Source organism: Pimephales promelas, chromosome 3 (genome assembly GCF_988280905.1).
Source record: "Pimephales promelas chromosome 3, fPimPro1.hap1.1, whole genome shotgun sequence".
Lineage (NCBI taxonomy): Eukaryota > Metazoa > Chordata > Actinopteri > Cypriniformes > Leuciscidae > Pimephales > Pimephales promelas.
Window position 1 is genome coordinate 25,543,841 of NC_142771.1, and position 27,467 is coordinate 25,571,307.

General features: G+C 39.5%; 1 protein-coding gene across 3 annotated transcripts in view; it reads right to left on the reverse strand.

Moving 5' to 3' along the window:
* Positions 1 to 27,467, reverse strand: part of elfn2b (extracellular leucine rich repeat and fibronectin type III domain containing 2b) — an 89,765-nt gene that overhangs the window by 17,455 nt on the left and 44,843 nt on the right. Inside the window, exon 1 of one of the 3 annotated variants that reach the window (XM_039687016.2) lies at positions 17,246 to 17,375. The exons of the other annotated variants lie outside the window; for them this stretch is intronic. The gene's annotated coding sequence lies outside the window, so the exon portion shown is untranslated. Of the gene's footprint in view, positions 1 to 17,245; positions 17,376 to 27,467 lie in introns of those variants that run through there. 3 annotated transcript variants of the gene reach the window in all.

Here is a 27,467-nt window from a genome sequence, read left to right on the forward strand (position 1 = left end):
TCTCTCTCGGTGCACTGTTACACATGCTCAAAGTGGACTTAGGCCCTGCAGAAAGGGCCATTTAGACAGCAGGTTAAAAAAGCAATATCTTTTAAAAGTCATAATGTTTGAGAGAATTAATGGAAAGAAGCTGAGAAGTTGCAACAGAGAGAGAAGAGAGAGAGAGGAGAGAGAGAGTCCATTATCATTCTTTACGATTATTATGGTTCATTCTGGCTTTTTTCATTATTTACTGTTCTTCAATCTATTGTCTACAGCTAATCTGTTTCAGCTTCAAAATACAAATTGTGTGTGTGTGTGTGTGTGAGAGAGAGAAGACTTTGAATGATAGAAGAAAGAAGATAGAATCCACTCCCATCACCCTTTGCTTCACTAAGTGATTACTGACCAAGAATGCTAATGAGGAATGAAGTGGTGAGTCACGGCACTTGTCTACTGAAGCACACAAATATACGAGACAGCACACACACCCACTAATACAGTCACACACTGACATTGCTGACAGGTTCCCCTACACTGCTGAAACATTGGGAAAACAATGAGGAAGTACATTCATTTGTCATGATTCGAATCTGTTGATCACTTGTACTGCAGTGCGGCCAAACGCAAATATACAGTATATGTGAGTTGCGATTGCAGTAATGTTTGACCATGCACAAGTTTGGATGGGGTTATAATAATTCACAATTACTATTTTCAGTGTTAATACTTATATATATATATATATATATATATATAAATAATGGCAAAGCTGAATTTTTAGTATCATTACTCCAGTCTTCTGTCACATGATCCCTCAAAAATCATTCTAATATCATGATTCACTGCTCAATATTATCAAGGTTGAAAACAATTGTGCTGTTTAATATTTTTCTCAGCATTCTTTGATGAATATACAATTTAAAGAAACTGCATTTATTTGATAAATATTTTTTAACAATGTAAACTTCCTAATTTTAGAAGTATTCAGGCACACACCTCAAGTCCAAAAAATACCTCACTTGTTCGTATTTGTGTCCCAAAACAATTATGCAATAATGCTATATATGGTCAACCATAGTGTATGAATTTTACAATGTTATTTTGAACTTGAATTTTTTGATTATCATTAATGGCTGTTCTGCCATAGAAATGAAGCATAATCAAATGATTTGTCTTCGTGTAAAATCCTTTTTTTTAACACTCCCTACATTTCTTTCTCTCTGCGCCTGCATCCTAAGATCCCCCTTTCTATTCCTCCTATGTCTTCATCCATTTCCCCTCTTCCATTCTTTCTCTCCTCTCTACCCCTTAAGGCACACAGCATTCTCTTATAACGATGCCCCTTCTTAATTCTCTGTTCCGTGGTGCATCAGAAAGACGCTGTTCCAGAGGGAGAGCTGAGAGATGTGCTCTGACTTTGATAGATTGTCGACTATTAGTGGGTGGGTCCCAGCATGCTATCCGCCTCCATGACACGCAAACACACACACACACACACACACACACACAGCTACCTGCCACGGAGGACCAAGCCAAAAGCACACAAGCACAGTGGGGGAATACCTCACTAATCTGTCTGCCACACATCCCTATCCAACTGAGTGTGCACTGAGTGAATATACACTGAGGGTGAGCACAGACGGATAGCAAAGCACAGTGACTAACGGCCTATTGAACATGTATGATGACATTCACTGATGGAGAAAGAGCATGCCATAACTGGAACAAAACACTTTGCTATGCCAAGTGAGCAATGATGTTTTGACTGATTTATTTAGTTATTTTGGTCCTTCAAATTCAATAATTTAAGGGATTATACACAGACAACAATACTGCAAAAAACAAATATAATAAAATGGACCCTGATGTGAAGTATATTAACTTCCAAAAGGACATGAGTTGAAATTATTATTTTATGAAGCATTACATTTGATCTTAAGAAGAAACACAGCGAGAGAGAGAGAAAGAGAGAGAGAGAGAGAGAGAGAGAGAGAGAGAGAGAGAGAGAGAGAGAATTTTGAATTTTAACAAAACGTTTATTTTACAATTCTTTAGAGATTAAAAAACAATTCCAATATAAATGTCACCACAACACACATCACATGTATTAATACTTATTGTAACACACAAGAAAAAAATAAAAATTCATCTACAACAAGACAAACTGCATCATTATAACACCACTGATTTGAAAAAAACGTCAAGTCCTTCATCATTTTATAAAATTTGAAATCAATCCATACTCTTGATTTTATCCTGTTTTTTAAAATAGAAACAGCTTCACAACCTTCTGATCCTTCAATTTTATTCTTTCTACTCAGGTATATTGCCATTTTTGCTTCACCTATGATGAAGTTTAAAAGTTGACATTTTATTCTATTTTTTGCAACATACCGAAAACCAAAAATAAAACTCTGAACAGTAAAAACCTCATTTAACTTATTAAACAACAATTTAAGAAAATCAAAAAAATAACCCAACCTTGAACACTCCATGAAACAATGAAAGATGGTCTCCCTTTTTTTACAAAAAGGACACCCATTTGACACATTAGGATTAATAACACTTATAAAAGCATTGACAGCAACTGCCCCGTGTAAAATCCTCCATTGAAGATCCCCAACTCTTTTTTCCAAAGGAGGTTTATACAACACTCTCCACACAGGCTTTATACTATGATCCAAGCAAAGCTTGTCTCTCCAAACAGTGTCTACTCTTCCATTTAAAACTTTCTTATTTAATACTTTAACACAATTTTGATACAGTTTCTTACGGTCAGCCTTGTGAATACTTACATCTTCCAAGTCCTCTAACATTAACCCATTTGCTCCTTTAAGATCAGGAGAAAAGAAAACTTCAGGAAAAGGATCTTTATTATTTGGAGAAACCTTCCCTTCCCCGTAACTTGCAAGTAGAAACTTTTCTTCCATCGTAAGTCTCTGTTTTAAAACCTCCAGCAATTTACTTGCCAATCTTTCTGACTTTAATTTTAGACCAGCTACTACCCCATGTGAGTTATTTAAACCAGGACCCCCAGCTGCAATCAGATCACACAATTTAACCTTTTTTGAAACAATCAATACATTTTCAAAACCACATGCAATTTCATTAGATACATCCAACCTGGCTCCAAACACAGTCGGTTCTTCTAATAACCAAAATAAAGACGTCTCAGAAACTCCTCTTCTCTTTTTAAAAAAACTCCACACTCTAAAAACCCCCTTATAAAAAGGTGTCAGTCCATTCAGTTGAATCTTGTTAGAATCCAATAAAAACAAAGTAAAGTCCAATCCCAGACCTCCAGCTTGTTTTAATATAGATCCAGCAACATTTCTCCAAACTAGATCCTCTGGACCTGTTAAAAGTCTTTGAATGAACTGTAAGCGAAAAGTTGCTCCTCTGCTGACCAAGTGTATCAGTCCTTGTCCCCCTTCTTCTCTAGGAAGATAGAGTACACTCTGGGGAATCCAGTGAAGCTTAGTCCAGAAAAAGTCCACAATTACAGCCTGCAGTTTTGCAAGAAGTCCACTTGGCGGCTCAATACATGCCAACCGATGCCAGAACATTGAAACCACCAGATTATTAATAATTGTCACTCGTCCTCTAAAAGACATTTTTGACCACAACCATCTCCATTTTTCTAGACGTCCTTTTGTTTTTTCCAAAACCCCTTCCCAGTTTTTTTGCATCATTGAGTCGTCTCCAAGATAAACACCCAAATATTTAAAACCACCTTTCTTCCACTCAAGTCCACCAGGTAGTTTAGGAAAACCTCTACCTTCCCATTTTCCGCCAATTATGGCTTCACTCTTAAACCAGTTTACCTTAGCAGAAGACAATTTACCAAACTCTTCTATAATTACCTGTAAAGTGTTTACTTCTTCTTGATTTTTAATCATAACCACAATATCGTCAGCATAAGCTGATAACTTAATTTTACATTCAGATTGCGGTATACTCCACCCATCAATGTTTGCCCTAATTCTTACCAGCAACGGTTCAATGGCTAAAGCATATAACATGCCAGACAGTGCACACCCTTGTCTGATACCTCTTGTAATTTTAAAAGGAGCACTCAACCCTCCATTAATTTTGAGTATACTCTCAATGTTTGCATACAACACTCCGATCATTTTGATAAAACCCTGACTGAAACCAAACTCACTCAGAGTCCTCCAGAGGTACTTATGCTCAACCCGGTCAAAAGCCTTTTCCTGGTCTAAGGAAATAAGGCCAAAATCTAAACCCAATGATCTAGAGACGTCCAAAATATCTCTAATTAAATGAATGTTGTCAAAGATCGATCTATTAGGAACACAGTATGTCTGGTCTATATGGATGACCCCACCAATCACCTCCTTCAACCTAATTGCTAAGGCTTTAGATAGGATTTTTACATCAGAGCATAAGAGTGACACTGGTCGCCAGTTTTTTATATTCGTGAGGTCTCCTTTTTTCGGTAACAGGGTGATCACTGCTCTCCGGCAGCTTGTTGGCAGTGACCCTCTGGCCACGCTGTCATTAATGACCTCCAGAAGATCATCACCCAAAACTGCCCAGAGTGCCTTATAAAACTCAACAGGAATTCCGTCGATCCCCGGAGCTTTCCCGCACTCCATACTCTTTAGGGCATTATACAGCTCACCTTTCGTAAAAGGTTTTTCCAGCTCAGTGTTTGCTTCATCCGAAACTTTAGGCAGACTCACATAAAACATACTGGCTATATCCTTTTCCTCCACGTGACCACTGCTATATAACTCTGAGTAAAAACCTACCGCTCGTTTTCTAATTTCCTTAGCCTCTATAATTTCTGTGCCTGATTCAGATAACAAGCAATGCATGCTTCTATTTTGGCCATTTTTCTTTTCAAGTCCAAAAAAGAAACTGGTTGGGCCATCCATTTGTACTACACTCTGAAAACGCGAGCGTACCAGAGCACCCTGTGCTTTAACCCCCAACAAATCATCTAAAATCTTCTTTTTATCTTTTAAAACTTTGACACATTCTCTGTCTCTAACAGATTCAATTAAATTTTGCATTTCAACTATCTCTTTCTCTAGATCCTTTAGAGATCGGGAAATGTCTCTCGAAGCATTGAAAGTATACATACGGCACAGTTGCTGTATCTCTATTTTTGCAATATCCCACCATTGTTGCAAAGAATCAAATAATGACCTCTTATTCCTAAACTGTTGCCAAAAATGACCAAACACCTCAAGAAAAAAATTATCTTGTAAAAGAACCGTATTAAAATGCCAATAAGCACTTTTTGGCTTTACATTAGTGATAAAAACATTACAACTGACTAAACCATGATCTGAAAAGCCTACAGGAGAAATTGCACATTGTTTAATAATATTAAGATGATGTTTAAAACAATACCACCTGTCTAGTCTAGCCATTGTCACATAACGTTCCCTCACTTGTGTCCATGTGTACTGTCTCTGTGTTTTATTCAACACCCTCCATATGTCATACAGTTCACATTCTTTCAGAATTTGTTTTAAAACACACTGTGAAGGCATGTGTGGTTCTTTGTGATTTCTATCAATTTTATCATCTTCCGTACAATTAAAATCACCCCCTAGAAATAAAAACTCTTCAGGTTTACAACTTCTTACAGTATCTCTAACTTTGTTTAAAAACAACACTCTTTCAGGGCCCAAAACTGGTGCATACACATTTATAAATACAACAGAAAATTTTTCAAACTCAAGCCGTACTTTCAAACACTGTCCCCCGACTACATGCTCTACTTCACACGAGACTGGATTGATATTTTTTCTGAGTAAGATTGCTACACCTCCACTAGTGGTAGTCTTATGGCTCATTATCACCTTTCCTTCCCATTCCATCATCCATTCACTTTCATTTTTTATATCACTATGTACTTCTTGAAGAAACATAACATCAATTTTTTTCTGTCTCACCAATTCATAAAGTATTGCTCTTTTCCTAAAATCCCTTGCACCATTCACATTCAGGCTGCCCATCCTTAAATTACTCATAAATAAATGAGAAAAAAAAGAGACTGAGCAAAACAAAAACAAGAACTTAACAAAGAAAAAGGAAAAATTAAAACACCTCCTTTTCATCATTTACCATATTGGATCTCACTTTATGAACTATTTTCTTTAACCTGTATACTTCTTGCTCTGTGAGACCCCCCAACCCAATTTCTTTCATTGACATCTTTGCAGACTCTATAAACAACTCACGATCTGGAAAAAACTCTAGTACTTGAACTCCCTTCATGCCTTTTGTACTCTGCAAAAAAGCTTTAATTTTTTCAAGGGTGTAAGCACTCCTCCCAGATCTTCTCAGAGACACTGAGTCAACTGAACTTACAGATTCACACTCACTTCCTGATACTGAATCATCTGAATTACTGTATTCAGTGTTAGGCATTGTTTCTTGAACCATCTTTTCCTCTGTCTGTTCTTCCTGAACCTGCTCCTTCTTAGCTTTTTTCCCTCTACTTTTTCCACTTGTTTTTCTCTTTAAAGTCGGTGTTTTAAACAGACTGTCATCCTCCGTCATATCAATATCTCTTGAGACATCTACAGGGCCAGCAGCATCATTTGCTCTTTCAAACTCCCTTTCTCCTACTGTTTCCCCATTACTCCTGCTTACAATTTTTGTTTGATTAGTTTGTTCACCATTCTCTAGCACTTCTCCACCTTTTTCCTGATTTTCATCCTCCACATTATCTTTCTGTCCCTCACTTTCAATGTTATTCTGTCCTGGATCATGTTCCACATTCTCAGGACACGAACGCGCAAGATGTCCTCCTTGTCCACATTTAAAACATTTCATTGTCTCTGATGTAGCGTAAATGACATAGTCAAAATCATCAATTCTAAACTTCATCGCGAGATTCAGCTCCGCACTCTCATTGTTCAGAATCATGTACACCTGCCGCCGGAAAGAAACAACATGCTTCAACTGTGCCGATTTGCAATTTAATGCGATTTTTTTAAACTGTGAAACAATTTTTCCGTGCCTGACCAATTCCCTTTGAATCGCTTCGTCCTTTATAAAAGGTGGAACATTCGACAACAAAATCTTTTTCGCCGGTTGCATCAAAGGCATCACTGGTGTGTACGACTCATTCAACACAATTCCACTCGCGACTATTTCATTTACTTTGTTCACGTCATCTAGGAAAAAAACAAACGCACTGTTCATCCTAGATGCTGACAAAATACTCTTATACCCCACAACTTGAGCAACTGCTATGCTGCAGTCTTCTATAGAACAGCGTTCCGCGGGCGTGATTTTAATGCCATTCCTCCGCGTTAGCTTGTCAAACTGTATGCTCTCCGATGCTGCTGCCATCTCGGACAGCACACGCTGAGCAACAGCGACCTACTCTCCCTGACTCCAAAAAAACCTCCACAAATACACCAACAACTTTGCCAAAGAAAGAAGAAAAGTTAGAAAACTCACACAGCCCGCAGGCCAGCACTCTCGCACTCCACACTCGTTCAGCTCAGACGCTCACGCATGCGCGCACAGAGAGAGAGAGAGAGAGAGAGAGAGAGAGAGAGAGAGAGAGAGAGAGAGAGAGAGAGAGAGAGAGAGAGAGAGAGAGAGAGAGAGAGAGAGAAATAGACAAGGAAAAAGATGAGATAAGAGACAAGAAACACAGGAAATCAATTACTTGGGATGACGGTCAGCTATAGTCATTGTGCAAGAGATAATGTACATTGACAGTCAGTTGGTCACTATGATGTAGAGTACTCACAAAATATTTTATTACTAAAAATATATTTTTATAAATAATATTTTAAAATAATATTATTTTATACTGTTATTTGTTTATAAAATACACCACAATATATACAAAACAGTCAGCTTAGCAACAAGAAGAGCACTGCATTAGTCCTCTGAGGTCAATTTTACTACAGCCAATAACTGAGACAAAAGAGGATGGCATCTGCATTTTTATGAAACAAGGGGGTCTGCGGAAAGACAAGAATGTAGTGCCAGAATATCATTGCTATGAACGGCAACTCATTTTTGAAAAAATCTGAATGCCACAATTGAGAATCAAGTATTACAAAGAGTACAGAAAATAAAATAAAACAAAACAATTTAGAGCAATTGTTTATTAGGCTTATCAATCTTAAGACACTGGTTTATTTCAGTGTCTGTACATTTTACATTTTCTACATACCATTAAAATGTTTGGGGTCAGTATTATTATTTTTTTTTATTCAATAAAGACCCATTAAATAGATTAAACATGACTGACACTTGCAATAAAAAATATATATATATATATATATATAATTATATTTTATATGTAAAAATAAAAATCGATCACATGAATATATTTTTTTTTTTCAGGAATTGAATTTATGATCAAATAATTTCATCCTTGGTCAGCATAAGAGACCTCTTTAAAAAACAGTATTTGAAAAAGTGTAAGTGACATGGCAACCCATCCACACATTAGGACACAATCACATACTGGGCAGACATTTTTTTCTGTGGCACCCACAGGGAGCGATTGAGGTTTTATTTCCAGTCGGTATTGAGCATCAAACCTACAACCTCCGAGATACCAGTCGGACTCTCTAACCATTTGGCCATGACTGCCCCAAAAACTGACAACAAAATGATGTGATTGATTAAAGTAAAAGACAGAACGAAAATAAGAGTTTAAAAAGAAATAAATCTTTTTGGGTCAGATTGGAGATGAGAGAGCATGAGGGAGGTTGATTAAAACAGTCAGAGTGAGTGAGAATGAGGAAAAGAATGATTGAAAGAGAGAGAGGTTGAGATTTGCGAACGTGTGTGGGTGGGAGATGAGAAGTCTGTAAACTGTATTTTCTGTCTGACTGGAGATAACAGAAAGGGAAATGCTCCTTACTACCCTGAGGCCACACTCACCAACCAGAGTGACACAGCCGAGGTCAAACTTAGTTATAGCCAGCTATATCGGATCAAAGCACAGTGGGAAACACTGTTATAGGAAAGAGAACAACTTCAGCAGAAGACAGCAACAAATATATAGGGTTTGTGACTGACTCAGACTTAAGTTTGTCAGGCCAGGTACCCCAATGGACCACAGCAGGGACACTCTGATGAGAATGTATTTTAAGCATGTGTACTTAAAAGAAAAAAAGAAAAGAAAAAAATGAATTTAATTTAAAAAAAAAAAGAACTGGGAAGTTGTTAAATCGATCTGCATTTTTTTGGGATAGATAAGAATTTGCCAGATTATTTTGAGTTTAAAAGAGCACGAGCTCAAGTCAACACTTTGAATTTGCACGTATAAGGAGGATATTGCGTCAGGAGCTGACAAGCAAATGCTTAAGTAAAAGTTTGTTGTCAAAGTCAATAAAAAACACACTGTCTGTATATATTATAAATTGTGCTTTACTTCACTGTCCTTGAAAGACATTTTGTTATGTAATAATAATCATTTCAAATACATATAATAATACATTTTATTTAAATAGCGCCTTTCAAAAACCCAAGGACACTTTACATAATATTGACCAATAATACTCCAACATAAATCTTGCCTACGGCCTGTAACCAGTCCTGCATTAACACTACTGTTTAAAAATTTGGCTGCATTCAGTTAAAAAAATAATAATATTTTATTATCTATATCATATAAAAAAACATTTCTATTTAAAAAAGGCTGTCTTTTGAAATTTCTATTCATGAAATAATCATATTAAATATGTATCAAGATTTCCACAAAAATATTTAGCAGAACAAAAATATCAAACACAGTTGGCAGACCCCCTGCAGTACAGCTAAGGACCCATAGGGAGTTGCGGACCCACTGTTTTAAAGACTTTGAGTAAACTGCGTTTATTATGCATAACCTTTTTTTCTTTTTAGTGGAGAAAGCTTCACGTTTGATTGGACAGGCCTTCTAAACATAGCACGCAGAAATACTGTTCGTGTAAATGCGTCTGCAGCATATCTGAGCCGAAAGCCCAGTGAACTGAACTTGAGCTTGATTCAGAGTGCATGAAAACAGCTTGCCGTGTGTTTCTGCTTTGCACTCTCATATCATTGAATTGTTTTGTCTGTTTTATTTAGGGGTGATGGCAGAAAACCTGCTAATAAACTAGGGCACTGATTGTCTTCAGGCATTGAGGAGAAAACGAAGAAAATAGAGCACAGTCAGAGCGGGGAAAAAGAAAGGGAGACAGCGAAACTGAAACAAGAGAATATAATGTACATTTTATTAAAGGGAGGCTTTAGTGAGACATCAAACGTAAGGACACAAACAGTTCCTTGCATTTCTTTGGTTAAATAACTATCATGCATTGTTCTTACTGCTTTGACAGAAAACAAAGCTGTGTATCCATTTTATTTGTTGCTTATAAGATTGTACAATATGCATAAAAGAAAAGGAAGACAATTCAACTGTCTTTGATTTCAGACTGTCCCTTGTTAAAGTGTGCTTAATTGTGTTGAATGTGCACTTGTAGTGTCCTTCAAATCCTAAAAGTAGTGTACTTCAAATCAGCATGTTTTACAAAACACTCACTTCACTTCAAGCACATGTAAAGAAATTGATTATAATTTTAATTGTGGTGTGTTACATTTTGTTAATATATTTTTTAATTTATTAAATTTCAACTTCATAACAAATGTGTTATTAGAAATATTATTTAAAGGGGGGGGGGGGGTTGATTGCGATTTCACTTTTTTCATTTTAAATAGTGTGTAATGTTGCTGTTGGTGCATGAACAGTATCTGCAAAGTTGCAGCGCTGAAAGTTCAATGTAAGCAGAGATATTGTCTTTTAAAAATCATGAAGTTTATGCCCACAAAAACGACTCGAACGGGACTACAGCAGGGTTTTAGACGTCATTAACCCATATATTTACATCAACCCTTCCCGCCGGAATATGTAAAAAAGGGCATGGCCATATTTCCACGGCTCGTCGAGTGTTATGTTCACCCAGCTGTCAGGTCTTCTGTGTTTGGGCTTCCCACGGACGCTGTACTTCGTCAACAATGGATACAATTTATTTTTGATTACGTTCCTGAAAATGACTATCATAATTTAGATCTCTGTGCTGCGCATTTTATGAAAGACAGCTTCCAGAATCTCCACGATTTCAACACTGGATTCAACAAGAAACTGTTACTAAAACATGAAGCAGTTCCAACTTTAAAACCAGAGGCAGCAGTTGTTGCCTAAAAACCTAAAAGGAGGCCACAACCTATAAGTAGGCTAAATCATTTTAAATGTATTTACATGTATAATTTCAGACGTAATATTTTAGTTTGATCAAATGCCAGCGCTGACTTTTTAGGCACTAGGCTACTCGTTATGCTATTTTGTGTCTACGACAAACCCGTACAAACATTATGGACCTGAATTTGTATATGTACTAATGTTGTAAATGTATTTTTCATGTATATATAGCCTACTTTGTGACGTTATTTTTTGATTTGATCAAGAACATAAATCATATGCCAACGCTGTTTGTGTATGTAGCAGTCAGTCAGTCAGCTATTATGTTAAAAAATATATAGCAAATAACCATTCAGAAACGTTTTGTAAGAGCCGTGTGTGGTGAGGCTCTGCTTGCCTCTCTTCATCGCCGCTTTCACATGAGCAACACGACTGATGCCATTCAGCAAAAGCAATGACAGGCCGCTCTGATCAGGATGTTGTGCAAACAGTCAGTACATTCTGCATATTTTAAAAACAATAGAATTAGAAATAACATAAAAAGATGCAATGAAGTCCTACTTAAATGGGTCAAAAAATAATTTTTAGTTTAAATAAGTGCATTTAATATTTCACAAGGGGTAAGATGTATATCTTATGACCTCATGAGTCTAAACAAAATGACTATGGTTATTCAACTGACCCTAGGTCAGGTACAGTGCATAAAAAGTTTGGATTTCGGTCTCTCATCAAAGTAGGCCAGTGAAGAATGTGTCAGGAAGAGGACAGGAAAGGAGGACAGAGTAAAAAGGGAACATAAAAAGGAAAAGAAGTGAGACTGTATGAGCTATAAGAAGAAAAGGGAGCAGATGAGCAACACAAGTGATGCCATTTAGCACAAGCAATGACAGGCCGCTCTGATCAGGATGTTGGCATTGTGCGCAAACAGTCATGAGAAGAATTACAGAAAATCATGCCTAGACAGGCCTAGAAAAAAAATCATTCTCTGAGGTAATTTCTCTGATAACTACTGTAAAGCAAACAGCAATTTTTCCATTGTCCTGATGAGATCTATTATTAGATTTTCATGCCATGGACACATGCACACCTCTGGACAGACAACATGTGCTTCATGTTAACGTGCCTATACACTTTAGATCTGGAGTGAAAGAACAGCAGATACTGAATCATTCTCATCTTACAATATATCTCTTGTTCCCTCTGTAGGAAACATCAAAAGTGAGTTTTCATCCCAACAAGACCAAAGTTCAGAATGAACACTTGTCAAGCACCGAATGAGAATAAAAATTGAGAAAAATAATTTTGAGAACCGCAACACTGTACATTAAGCCGAATAAGACCGATAATCTCGTCACTTTTGTATCAAATTCTAGACGTCACATTCTAGGTCAAAGTGCCTTAATCAAGTTGTTTCAAGGGATTCCATAACTTCACCCAAGGCTAAACTTTAAAATTTTAAAATGAATGAATCTTCAGTCATCATTTAATCATAAATCATTTAATTTTTTTGTTTGCCGTGGGCCATAAAAAATTTTCTTAATATTTAAGCTGCAGCAGATAAAAGTACTATAAAAATTATCTATTCTATTTTGTTCTATATTAAGTTATACGTTTTTAGACGTCTTGTCTAAGAATTCTCTGTGAAAAAAACATGATCTCATGAAATGCATCTCTATAGCGCGCATTGTATTTATCATGCAATTTATACTACAAAATCAGTTATGTGCATATGATACACACTTTATGGCGTGTAATACACACGTACCCCACACCACTTATCCTACCCAAACATATAATTCTAATGTACCCACACCACTAATCCTATAACCGAGAGGTTTACATGGCGTATCATATGCACGTAAAAAATGAATTTCCATGTAAAAATTGCACAATGTGTGTTATAAAGACACATTTCATGAGATCGGGTTGAAAAAAGATCCCCATCCTGTGTCAAGAAGCATTATTATGACAAGTATCAGTTACTTAAAATGTCTATACAATAGTACATAACAATGTACAGTAGGTTTACAAATATATTTATAATATAAATATAAGCATAACAATATCCAACATGCATAATATCCAAAGACTGAAGAATGAGATGAAATCCTCCTAAATGACATAAGAACCATGATATTTCTCCAAATAAGACTGCATGAGTGAGCGACTACCCTACTTAACTTCCTGTTCATTGGTTGAGATTTTCACTTTTGTCATTCATGGCCATTTTACACGTTGGGTGAAAAGGTCAAGGCTGCTTTGTCATCTGCTGAGACAGGCAGCTGCAATAACAGGGTCATGGTAGACATCGGGGTCATCTTAGCGAATGTACCTTTCCCGAGACAGCCAAACCCCACTCATCTGCTCTGTCTGCCCTGATCGTGAGCTGCCGCATGAGCTGCACACCCCCATAATCAACCATATCTGCAATAAAACCTGTAGAGCTTCTGCTACACACACCCTGACATTAAAGTTTACAGTCCCCAGGAATCGGTATAATGCCCAACATGAGAGTTTAAATGACTTTGTGAGAAGACCGTGGCTGGTAATGTGCATTGAGTTTGTCGTGATTGAGGTGAGGGATGAAGCGAGACCTTTCAGAGAGTGCGAACGGCTGCGTGCTTGGATCAGGTCGCAAAACATATAAACCCTTAGAGGTAATGTATCGTACTGAGATTGCTTTGCCACAGGGTCTGACACTGTGGATGCGGTTACTAATAAACAAACAAATTAAGCAAACAGACATGCACATGCATGTCATACTGACACTCACCCGGTCACAAACATCTTATTCCACTAGTAACACAGAGTCTCTTATTCTTCCAATAACACAGAGTTTTTGATCTGATGTACAGTAAGCACTGAAACCTATAGCACAGTTAATCACTTCTGACCTCTCTGGTTATACTTGTGAAGGCAAATCCATACAAATAGAGTGAAACAGACATTTGATGTATACCACTTGGAATACTCATAAATCTAATGCTTCAAATCTGAATGCTAATGTCAATATGTTTCTGTGAAAGTTAGATGGTTTAGTTAAATGAAGATCATGACTTGGAACGAGACACTGCGTCGAAACGCATTGGGGAATGCCTCAGGCGTGACAGGTGGCTGAAACTGCTATCGAATCATGGCAATCCTATTAACCTGTGACAACCCATAATAACATCATCGTGCGACCCGGAAGTATAAAAGGGGTGCTTTGCAAACATGACATTCACCTTATCGTCTGAAGAGACTGTTTGGTAGGCAGGACCCAAAGCAAGGCAAAGAGACGCAGTGTCTCATTCCCTGTTCTCAGGTAACAGATCGTAACCTAGACGTTCCCTTTCAAAGGGAACTCGAAACTGTGTCGTAACTCATTGGTGAATGATATACCAATGCCACCATGCTAACTGGAGTGCATGCTAAGTGGCAGTGACTTCTATCAAAACCAACCAATTCAAATGAAATGCTAGAATCACTCACCCTCAGGTCACACTGGGCTGTCAGTGACAGCATTCCCTACGGTCATAGCCCAAGCTATAAGACTCACAGGAAAACCCAAGGAGTCCGCATGCTCATAGTGACCCTCAGTGAGGGAAACACATGGTCCACCTGGTAGGCAAACCAGGATGTAGGCAGGATAAAAAGAGGTTCCGGATGGGAACCAGTAGCAGAGAATAAATACTTCAGTCGAGCCAGGGCACAAGCTGGCCTTCAGAAGCGACCACTAGCTGCCCAAACCCAGCATCACTATGAAACCATGTACAAGGAGGCCTGGTGAGGCCTACTACCTGATAGCTAGTCAGGCTAGCTGTCCAATTGCCTGTCCTTGGGACTTGAAGCCTATTACCTTATAACCACCATATGAGAGAACTCACCTTCAGGGAGGCCTGGTGAGGCCTACTACCTGATAATCACCTTATGTGGAAACTCGCCTTCAAGGAGGCCTGAAGAGGTCTAATACCTGATAGCAAGCTAAACAACTGGTTGCTATGAATCCTGAATAGTGTCAGTCCCAGGGGCACCTGCTAAGGCCAGTCATGGGGCTGAGCCTCGGAGCGGCATGTTAAAGCCGACCTCCTGAGAGTCTTATGTAAGAAACTAACTGCCACGAACCAGAAAAAGTTGTGGACTACATGGTGGCCTGATAAGGCCAACCACCTGACAGTGGTCAGACCTATTTGGCTGATCGTAATCGGGGCTCGCATCCAGAGAGGCCCACTGAGGCCAATTGTCTGATTGGCCAGTGAAATAACAGTCGAGCACCACATGATGGGGCTCAGGGTCAGGAAGGCCTGTAAAGGTCAGAGCCTGACCATCAACACTGCTGTTTGTACACCCCTCGAGACTCACTTAGAGGATTAAAGAGGCCTACTAGGCCCGAAGCAAGTCAGTGCTGTCAGCCATTCAGGCTATCAAAGAGGCCTGGTTGGGCCTACTAGCAGTCTATTCTGCTACAATGACACTGTTGGGAACCATACTACACCATCACAATTATTGGGCCCACCCACAGGAGGCCTAATACAACTAGCTACCTGGTCGCGGCTATAATGTATGTCACACAATGTTGGGAATCATCTCCGAGGAGGCCTGTTAGGCTTACTACCACGGGTGTAACGATACACATATTCGCATTGAATTCGTATGGTTTGTTGGACTATTTTTCCTGCCGACCAAAATTTCCTTATTTCAAATGTAGGCGCGTGTGGCAAGAGCACTCATAACTCATAATGAGACGCCAGCATGACCACAACATTGCCCAACATCAAATGGCAAATGGCGGGCCTTGGCCGAAGGACTTCCACCATGAGAGGAGGCTGTCATATCGGGATGCTTAAAAAGCCTACATTCACATAATGAAGGGCCAGAGGCAGAAATGCTTTAGCAGAACGCCTCCAGTATCCCTAGTATAGCCTAGGCCAACAACTACGGCAGACCTGGTGAGGGCCAGCCTGTAAGCATAGATCTGCCTGAGGGTTGGAATGAGCCACAGTCTAAAGACAGATGCCCCTTTTTCACCAAAGCATTTTGAGAGCCGGTTCGGAGCTGGTGCCTACTCGCGAACCAGTTCTTTGTGTTTCGACAGGCAAAAAAATGGCTCTCGGCCAGGAAAATTGTTTCTAAAGCAGCACCAACTCTTTGCTCAACTAGAACCAGAGAACCGCTCTTTTACCCCGTCACTCTTACATCGGGGCTGGGGGTGGGTTGACCAACAACACGATGGGAAAGGTTGTGACCACCATTGCTAAAAACACAGTGGTAGTAGAAAGATAGTCTGATGCCAATGTAGGATCGCAAAGCCAGGAGAAACATTTGCAGAAAGATGATTTAGTCCGCTATTGTAATTGTTATGCTTAAAGTTGTCGCAAGCATTTCGGGGAAAGCTAAGACATATGGCGATTTACACAGTGATGCAACAACGTCATTTGCTGGGATCTCTAATCAGTGGGAAAACAAACAGGTACTGAGAAGGGTCGCAAATTTAACACAACTTTGAACCAGTTCCGAACCAGTTCTTTTTTGGTGGAAAAGGAGTTAGAGATCTCATATGAGGGCTGCAAAAAAACACTCAGCCTGTATGAAATCCCAAACAGAACTCAAGGGAGCGATGTACTCAGGACCAAACAATGTCAGGCGGACATAAAATCTATCTGAAGCTCCAGCGTCAGTCAGTCTACACTCCAAAACCAAAAAACTTTGGTTTTGGGAAAAGACTAACAGCCTCAAAAAAAGCTCTCATCATGAGAGGAACCCTAAGCTATTAACAGTTCCTTACACCTAGAATGAGCGGTGGCACACTCCATGAATTCACAAAAAGTACCAGGTGAATATACAAAAAAGAAGCAATCACATTCGCACAAAAGACACCCATTTAATTGGTGCTTCTTTATATTGTTCTAGCCACCAAACAAGGGAACCTCAGGGTCCTAATATCCAAGTTTACCTTATCTTAATGTACAATAACATTTTCCCATAACTCTACACAGGGAACAAAAGGTCTGTAGAGAAATACTTTTTAATGTTAGTTGCACACAAAACATGTTTTTTTAGAGAAGACCACTCAGCTCTCCTGTGGCGTACAGAGTGAAGACTCACCAGACGGTTCTCGATGAACATGGGGTCTACCATTGAGACACTCTAACCAAGCCGAGGCGGGCCATCAGAAAATCGTTCTCATCATGGGCCCAGCTCCAAGCCTGATGTAAGAAACGCCTGGGGAGTTGGGAAGAGAGGAGAGGGTTTAGATGTAACACACCCTCCAGGGAGACGATCCATCACCAACGCTGTGTACATTTGTGCTGGATCACCTCCCTCAGATCCCTCTTCTTGCAGGAGTCACGCCTCTTCTGCTACCTGCTCCTCCATGGAGGGGGCGCACGAGAGGTATCACTGGCTCTCTGGCTCCATCTAAGATCCTCGGACCATGAAGGGCCAGGCCCACCCGCCTGTCTGGGCGTGGATCCGGATCTCAGTGGTATAAGTTCTGAAAGCAGCTGAGCATGCTGTTGCCTCCCTGAATCCAACAACTGCCTTCACAAGCAGGACCTGAACCACGAGGTCCAGATGCTGAGCCCTCCTCACTTGAGAAGAGGGTATGATGACAGCAGAGCGTTCCCAAAGAAAAACGCTCACAGTTTGCACAGGCGGCTCCCTCTTCATCCAGAAGACGCACAGTTCATATGTGTCACCCGGTGTCAAATATCTTGGGCACGGGTCAGCACACTTATGAAAACAATCAGCCTTCCCCGTGCATTTCATTTTTAAATTTCTCTTACCACATTTACAAGCATTTAAAAACACAACAGTCCCTGAAGATGAAAAGACGAATGTCGTGTTTGTAAGCACCCCTTTTATACTTCTGGGTCGCACGATAATAACATCATGAGGTCAATAGGATTGCCGTGATTCGATAGCAGTTTCAGACACCTGTCACGCCTGAGGCGTTCCCCAATGCATTTCAACACAGTTCAAGTTCCCTTTCAAACTGTCTATGTGTGGGTCAGATGAAAAGTCCATGAAAATCCAAATCTGTGGTGATTTCAGGAACGGATACAGTTGCAAGTAAAACAAGTGTTTATTAGCCGTCAGATAAACACACATACACAGGTTGGGGAACAAACACTCAGATGGAAAGTAACACAGTGACCTTGATAGGCAACAGTTGAAGAGTGTGGTGACCGGCGTGCTCAGGAAACAACAATAAACAATCCAGACTGTTGACAAACCACAAAGAAGATCCACAATGAACAGAACTCCACACAAGGAAAACGAGAGACGGCCAACTCAAGAAACAGGACACGACAGCGGAGAAAGGCACAACGATCTGACAACACGAAATGGATTTAGTGCACATAAATAAAAACCAGCGATTGATTACAGCTGGCGCAGATCATCAGAACGGGATTGGTAACCACACCCACACAGACACACACCCACACAGAAACACAACAGAAAGAGACACTACTACTAGATTCATATATCATGACAAAATCCACTTAATATAAAAGAATATCAAATGTGTATGTGTGTGCATGTATATGTGGCAAGGGAATATAACACCCACATGCTACATCTTCAATCATTAGATAATCTCTCTCCAGTAACAGCAGAGACACATTGCTCACTAACAAAGCCCCTCCTACTTCTGCAGTTTAACCCCATATTCTCCTCTACATTAACAAACAAACAATAAAAATGCTTCCAATGTACCATGAGCACAGTCAATGTGATGTGAAATCCACAGCCAGAACGGCATGTTCTTACCAACCAGCTTAATAAACAGTCTTGAGCACGATGCCAGACAATGAAAATCCATCCTGCAAACACCTACACAACTGCCCATCAAACCCATCCAGTGCTGACTGATGATCCAAATACTTCAAGAAATACACTCAATATGAGGCAGTCAGAATCTTCTAAATAATAACATGAGAAAAAAAAATAGCCTGAGGTGGTTAACTGGTCTTTTCTAGTTTTCACAGGTCTCCCTGCCAACCCCGATTTTGCTTGTTTAGCTGGTTTGCCAGCTGGTCTCTGTCTATTTTCCTGGATTTTTATTATCTGTCAGCCAAAAACTGTTGCGTAGGAAATAATTCTCTCACGTGATCACCACTGAAGCCAAACAGGGTTGGACCTGGTCAGAACCTGGATGGGAAAACCCCTGGGAAAACAAGGTTTCTGCTGGATGAGGTGTTAGTCCTGCAGGGGGGTTCACAATGTGGTCTCTGTGGGTCCTAATGCCTCAGTATAATGATGGAGAAAAAAGCACTATCCTTTGGATGAGATGTCCCTCGGATGTCCTTCGAAAAGAGCAGGGGTGTAACCCCGGCATCCAAGCCAATCTTGCCCATCGGCCTCTGTCCATTCATCATGGCTACCCAATCATCCTACTCCTTAGCTTACATAGACAGGTATTGTTTCAATATGAATGAAACCATTTTGAATGGTGTATCCAAACATAATCAGGTTGATGTGTGTGTTTATATATTTCTCAAGATTCAAATTGAATTTGATCTTTTCACATGCAGAGTTTTTATATACAGCCTAGAGAATTTCCTGCTGTTTTAAAATGTGCACACTAGCCATCCTCATACCATTGTTTCTTTAATAATGAGCAACAATTTTAGACACAATATTGCTATTTTGTCTATTACCAGTAATACACACTTATAGTCTACCAGGAACACCGCACAGCCAATCAAATTGGATGAGAACTGACTGGTATGTAATGCTAAATGATATACTGTCAATCACATGACCTCACAGCAATCGCAAACCACAACCATCCAATGATCCAAACCAATGGACAAAATCAAGTCCACCCTACATTTACATGTTTCACTCGTATATGTCACAATAGGGAACAAAAGACTCTTGCAACTTCCCTTTCATGCCGACTTTAAAAGAACACGTTTCAGATTTGATGTCCACAAACAGGAACTTAAGCCTTACTGATGGGGCATTTGAATTCAGAGGCAACAGTGCTAACAGAGGCTCTTGACTATGAAAATAGCATGATGACAGAACCAAATGGTGCGAAAGAGAGCAAGGAGGCAGGAAAGCGGGAGAACAGAAAGGAAGGCAAAAGTTTCCTGTGGAGAAGGGTGGAGGAGAGATTTCTGTTTGCTGCTGCGCGATAAAACACACACCTCAGAGGGATAAGCCTTGCTTAATCTCCTCGCCTGCCATTTTTCAATTACAGGAGGTTGCAGCCAGGGAGGTTGGGGAGGGGAGAAGGGAGGATTACTAGGATATCTGGGCTCTTATATTAAAGAAAAAAAAAACTAAGGGCCCCAGCATGGGGAGAGGGGGGACTTGGTGGACAAGTGAGTGAGGAAAAGAGATTTGTTGGTCCCGCACAGAGACATAGTTGCTTAATTCACCCTGGAGTTAACGTGAGTCTAGTGTCTCCACACTGGGGAATGTGCCAGCAAGAGCGAAGTAAGACAGGAATAACAAATAATACAGTGGCTCACCAAACTAGCTGGCAAGTTTAAGAACCACAGAAGTGGAGAGACCCGCAGATGTAAGGCGTACGGGTGCAATGCAAACAAACACACACACACACACACACACACACACACACACAATCAGAATGCAATTACGAACGGCCTACCGAGGATCGTTTGTTAGCGATCCCCTGTGGAGCAAATTGTTGTACAAGGATATGAGTTTATTGTGGTCATGAATTAAACATTTTATTCCAGATTCATATTGTCCTGCAGAGAGCTCTGTGTGTGGTTTTATTCTATCTGGCTATTTCCACTGGATACAGTCCAACAGCAGAACACACTGTGGATTTGAGCATGCAAGTTTCTGAAAAGTTTCTGACACGATTTGCATCCCCCACAAATAGAAAGGCCTGCGTTAAATAAAGCTGCAAGCTTAAGAGATGATTTTGTGTAAGTGAACTAGGTGTGTGCTTGTATGTAATCTTATATGCATTGATGTATAATTTGGTAAATATGGTAAAGGAATAGTAGCAATGTCAGTTTTAATTAAATGTAATTTATTAGCTGCAGAATTCAATATACAATTCAGTTTCTAACGCCAATATCCTTAAGAGCATGGTGGTCCGAAAACTGATATATGCTATATCATACTGTTTAATTTATATGAATGCTTTTGAAAGCATTAAAAAAAGTTTGCCTTTCAATTATGAATGAGTGATAATTTTAAAAATGCCAAATGTTGGTTGATTGAAAAAAGGGAGAAATTTGGTTGCAAAAAAAGAGACAAAAAGAAAAAGACATTTCTCAAAATGTCTTATGTTCCACAGAAAAAAAAATTCATAGGTTTGAAATGAAGAGTAAGAAAATGACAGAATTTGTATTTGTCAGAAAACTCTCCATTTAAAACGTGAAAGGTGATTGGCTCATCAATTGTTAGCCTATACCTCATCTAGATTTTACATTGCATATCCCAGGAAGTCTTGTACCAACTGAGTAACTGCCATTAAGATGAAATGTTAATGGATAGCTTTCTCCGAGTATTATGGACCCAATTTAATGTGACTGGTTCTAAGTTACTTTTTACAGATGACATTTTAGACCTTCAAAAGGATGACTTTTACATTGAAATTCATTTGATCTAATCAAATTGATTTATGAAATTATATATATATATATATATTAGCCTCATGACATTAAGAGGGTAGCCAATACCTCTTATTTAGAATGACATTGTGTCTGATTGTTGAGAAATTAAAAATTTAGTTGAAAGAGACCGTGACAAACCACATACTGTACAGTATGTACCAAATGGCAAGGAAAAACCTTTAATAAATACAGATTGCAAGATTTGTACCTATGCATCTGCACAGGTTGACTGAAGTTAAACAAACCTATACCCTTGCTCATACGGTGGCAAAAAGCGCTGTGCGTGCACAACCTCTGAGTGTACATGTGTGTTCATGAGGCACTGCTCGGTGTGAGAGGGCACAGAGCACGTATCTGGAGGGCTTCCATAAGCAGGGTTGGATATTAAAGAGCACTCAATCCTCTGGTCACATTCACAAGAACATCTATTTGAGTTATCACTGAGAATAATTCCCCATATCTCACTCTAGTGCTCTTTCTCTCTTATTCTAGCTCTCCCTTTCAGTCAGCTCATATTCCCTCTTGTTGACTCTGACTGCACTTTTTTTGGTTTAGCACCAATTTCTCTCTTTCTCTCTCTCTCTCTCTCTTATACATTAAAAGATTATTCTTTAAAAAAGAAAGAGTTAGAAATAGGACAAAAGCACTTCAGCCTTGGTCCAGTTCAGGTTTTTAAAAATCTGTCTTGCATCAGACTACACTGAAATCTGAAAAAGAGAGCATGATGTCAAGAACGAGTCAATTCAGTTGTCATCCATACAGTCAAATTAAAGAATGTTATTATACTAAACACGATACGATTAACTTTTTTTAAGTTGCTGAGCACAATATTCTAACTACAATTACAGTATTGTTAAATTCTGTTTGTTTAATTTATTTTTCTAAAATCTATTAATGCTTCAATATCAAATGAATGCACTGGCAGGGGTGTCTGATTTTATCTCCTAATTAAACACACCTGAGTCTAATAATTAAGGTTATTGGGATCAATGAAAACATTCAGGCAGGTGTGTTGGAGCTATAGTCGTCATGAAGAGGAACAAACACCTCCAAGCTATTGAGAACTCCCCTTTCCGCCATGTTGGTAGGATTCCCACGACAAAACAGTATTGATTACGTGTATTTTTAGATCGGTAGTAGAGGAGTTTCTCGCAATACCGCACTGTTTTACCATGCCTGGAAGTAACTGTTGCGTTAAAAACCGATAAAAACCCTGGTAACCGATAGCGTCTCCTACCATCATGGCCGACCGGCTCAGACCCTGATGTAAAAAAAAAAGATGTTTTTTTTTGTTATTGTGTTTCAGTGGAAACCAGTTAAACTGAATGGAAACCAGTTACATTTCTTAAATTGAATACAGAGAATGATTACCTGATTAAGCTGTGATAAGATGCAGGATATCATCAAGTCCCAGGGCAGGTGATTATGTTGTCAACAACAACTCAGTGTATAATCAATGTCAGCATTATCAGGATGGTGCTTCTATTTTGTATTGTCCATTTTCATCTGCCTTCACTCCTACTAAAGGAGCAATGTGCTCTGCATGCAGGTACTGACGGATGCAAGACATGAGCTCTGTTTGTAGTGTAACATTCTTGCTCATGTTCATGTGTCCTACACTTGAATAAATCAGATAGATAAGGACAGATTTCACAGAAAGCGCTTGCTGAAGGTGCAGAAGCTGGCGCGGTCAAATTTCAGGGGTGCTTTATAGTTTCCTGGTCTATGACGTCATCCGCCTTGACGTTTCGGGCTTCCTTCCATTGGACTGAATTTACATGTGCTTCACGACGTAATCACGCAGAGCGTTCCAACCGCGTCTCAAATGCAGCTCGAGTTCCCTTGAAAGGGAACTAAACTAATTTCACCGAACAAGCGGTTGACAATGCTAACAAAGATAAGAGAATATTCCTGTTCATCTCCAATACATGTATGGTTAAGTATAGAATGACAAACTGGGGACCAAAGAATAGACCTCAAACAGAGAATAAATGCAGAGTTGAGAAAGAATAATTATTCATATCACTGGGACAGTGGCTTCTCTGCTTCCCCAAAAGGGCCAGATGGTGTGGTGACCTGGGTGCTTTAAATGGATATTATTCTCTGTCTACTACCCAGCTGCAACCATTATGGGTGAGTGGGGCGCCTCAGGGGACAGGGTCATCAGGCTCACCTGGGACTGATTGTCCCAAGTACATCCTCCATAACACCTCAGGTGACAGGAAAAAAAGAGCTAATGTCCACTAGAGCAGCACATCTCCTTCACAAATCTAACATACATTTGAATTTATTGTAGGAAGGGAGCTATATGCTATATTGAGCTATTGAGGTGATGACAATTGAATTTATATGTCAACGCTAATTCATTCAGGCACTAAACACATTGAGCGAGTCAATAAATTATTCACCCATTCGATCAAAACACTGATTCATTCAGGAATGAATGATGAAACAGCACTACTGCGAGCTGTTTTGCAATGCAAAACAATTGGTTTACTGCATGTGGTTCATTCTGTGGCTGTAAACTGTAACTGTAAGTTCATTATGTGGCTGTAACTCTGATTGGAACCTTTTAATTGGTAATACAAGGTTTGTTCAGGCGCATTGTTGGTGCGTTACTATTTTGAGGCAACTGAGACTGCGTCATTGACCAACTGAAACCTTGTCTAAAGTCAATGGTGCAATAGGCGGGTCCACAACGCACATATACACTTTGTCCCGTAGATGCTCTGCTTGTGTGAGAGAGGGTAAATCCGTTTCCTTGCTAGAGAAGTGTTCCGTTTTTCTGCTTGCACATTCCGCAATGTAAATAGTGAATCCGCCATGGCGCGAGTGTAACTGGCTTTTAAATAGAATGGGAGATGAGACTCTAATTGGTTTATTGCACGTTATGCCCCAAAACACACCCATTACACATTACACAGGATAGAGACAACCCCTTTAGACCATGCGCTGGGCGCGCCGACCAATTTTAGCATCATTAAACTAGGAAAAGTTCAACACGCAAGATTCAAACTTGCCAGGCGCCGTGCACTTTAGACCATGCACTTAGATCGTTAAAATAGGGCCCTTAGTGTCTTATGGACTGTTTATAACGATATATTGTGTATCTCTCAGCTCACCAACACAACACCTGTCAATATCCATCCTATTTTCAACGTGCAAGTAAGCTATTTTTGTACAGTTAAAATATCAGTAAGCAAATGCACACAACCGAAGGTCTCTATATTGTATTGTAACATTCTAGTTACAGAATAGACATGCCTGCTCTTACGATGAAACTAAGGTGGATCGCTACTAAATCCTATGGTTAAATCTGTCGGGCATCAACGAGAAAGACAGGGTTTGTTTTTATGTCTCCATTGTTCAATCATGCCTCACACACACACACACAAAGAAATTATTGTTCTAATCAGATCAGGCAAGAAATATTATGTCTTGTCCCTTAAATAAACAATATATACAGAGATGAAAGCCGACACCCTGGCTCCATCATCCCGGTGCCTTTAGGTAACTATGGATGGAAACATTGCTATTGACTATTGATATATTGATGGCTATTATAAAGTCCCTCCTTCAATGTCTGACAGTCCAGCAGGCATAACAACATACAATATCTAATATTCAAATCCCTAACCCTAATAATGAGAAATGCTGCCTTAACAAATATCACTAATAAGATTTCCACAGAACAAAGTCCGCAAAATGTAAATGTCCGCATAATATATCATGTTAGGAGAATGAGAGCAAGAGGGAGGAGACTGAAAGATTGTGACTTGCTGAAATAATGATCATAAACCAGTCATCATGTTCCTAAGATGTTTTAGAAGCTGAGTAAAGGCATTGCATTGGAAATAAATTATAGATCAAAATGTTTTGCTTTTTACTCTTCTCTGTGACTCGGTCTCTTTCTTTCTCTTACTCCTGGTCCCCACTCATGACCAAGAGCGCTGTGGCAGTAATGAGGCCAGAGACAGCAGATGAAAAGATGATCATCATCTTCGGAGTTTGTTTCTGACGTGTGAGGAATCATTAAAGTGTCGGCAAGGGAGTCTTTGACAAGCTGCCTCTGATCACAGGACAAGAGACACTTTCTAGCTTTCTTCCTCCATTCCCTTGTCTTCTCATCTTCTTCCCCCTCCCCCATTTTTTTCTTCTGCATACGTTTTATGTGCACTCCATTTGTAAGGGGTGCAGATTTCATAACACCACATTAATTCATTTGTAGTTCATTTATTTTGATACTGTGATCAATCAATGGAGCAACTAGGGGTCAAGTGTCTTGCTCAGGGACACATTGGTGCCGTCACACAACTCCAGGTAATATATCACACTGTGCAAGTGATTTTTGGATATTTTATTACAAAACCCCTACATATTGTACCTTTAAGATTTGACGCATGAACTCTTTACTCGATTGGGCTCGTTTATTAAAAATTGCTGTGTGCGGAATAGTGATAAGATTATTTCGATTATTATGTAGATATTAATGTCTCATTCTAAGGTAATAAAAACATTACAGTTTATTAAGTCAGTTCTTTATACACCACTGAAAACATAGTTATTGGATTTCTGTTAATAGATACTCATTGAAATATTTACACATTGCACCTTTAAGACTTGAGAAAAGAATGCCATCTGATTCATTTTCTGCCTCAGAAATCTCTGGAAGCTCTCGCTACATTTCAAACAGTCCCAGCCGCAGCCTCTCAAGTGCGTCTCTGTGAACTGATGTTTTAGTATGCGGCTGAAGATGCGGCCGTCCTCCGCACTTCAGAAGTGGAGTGTGTTGAGCACTCTTCTTTAAATAATGGTGCTGAGACCCTGCTGGGTTCGGCACCGCATGAGACACAAGATCAGAGCAAAGAGGAAGTCATATTCGACATTTGTGGTGCCTAAACCCTTATGCATTTCTCTATACCTCTCACAAAATATTTCTTTGCTTCCCTCTTTTGACCTTTTAATTGCCGCATCTCTCTTTCTCTCCCTCTCCTCATTCCCTCATTCCTCTGCTCTTTGATATGTTAATTATGTCACCAGGTCTCCTGCCTAATTGGCTGTCTCTTGTTTTAATTAGGTATGTATAACTCAAACTCAAAGTCCCCAGACTGCTGCATGTTGTTTGTGTGTGTGTGAGAGAGAGAGAGAAAGAGAGAGAGAGAGAATAAGTGTGTGCGCGAGCTCAAACGGGTCAGAGTGACATCATGAATTTCCTGCTTTCAGGTCTCTGTGTGTCAAGCCCTTGCGTAAGGTACAGCTCTCTTGTTGTTGTAGTGACGGCACGAGCTCCCTGCAGCTGTGCAGTTGTTCCCAGAGAAGCTAATCTGACTGTATGACTGAGCTGACGGTCACAAGGTCATGTTTGTCAAATTATGGCTGCATTTGGCCTCCACCTCTGTAAAAAGCTGGACTGAGGAGGACCAGGATGCTCCCTGTTTTACTAAAACATGGGGACCAAGCTAAATTTTAGCCTATACCATTCTTTGTGAAAAAGATTTACACTTTAGCATACTTTTAAAAACTTATTGTGGAATAGTGTAGTTTAAAAGCACACACTTAAGTGAAAACTGTATGGCTTAGACATTTAATTGCATTTTAACAGCAATTACATTGAATGTATCAATACAATTAGCTTACTTGAGAGTGATTTTTGAAACACTTAAGTAGGACTTAAATACATCCTATACGTATATCGTGAGCTTAGAATTATAAGGTTCTAT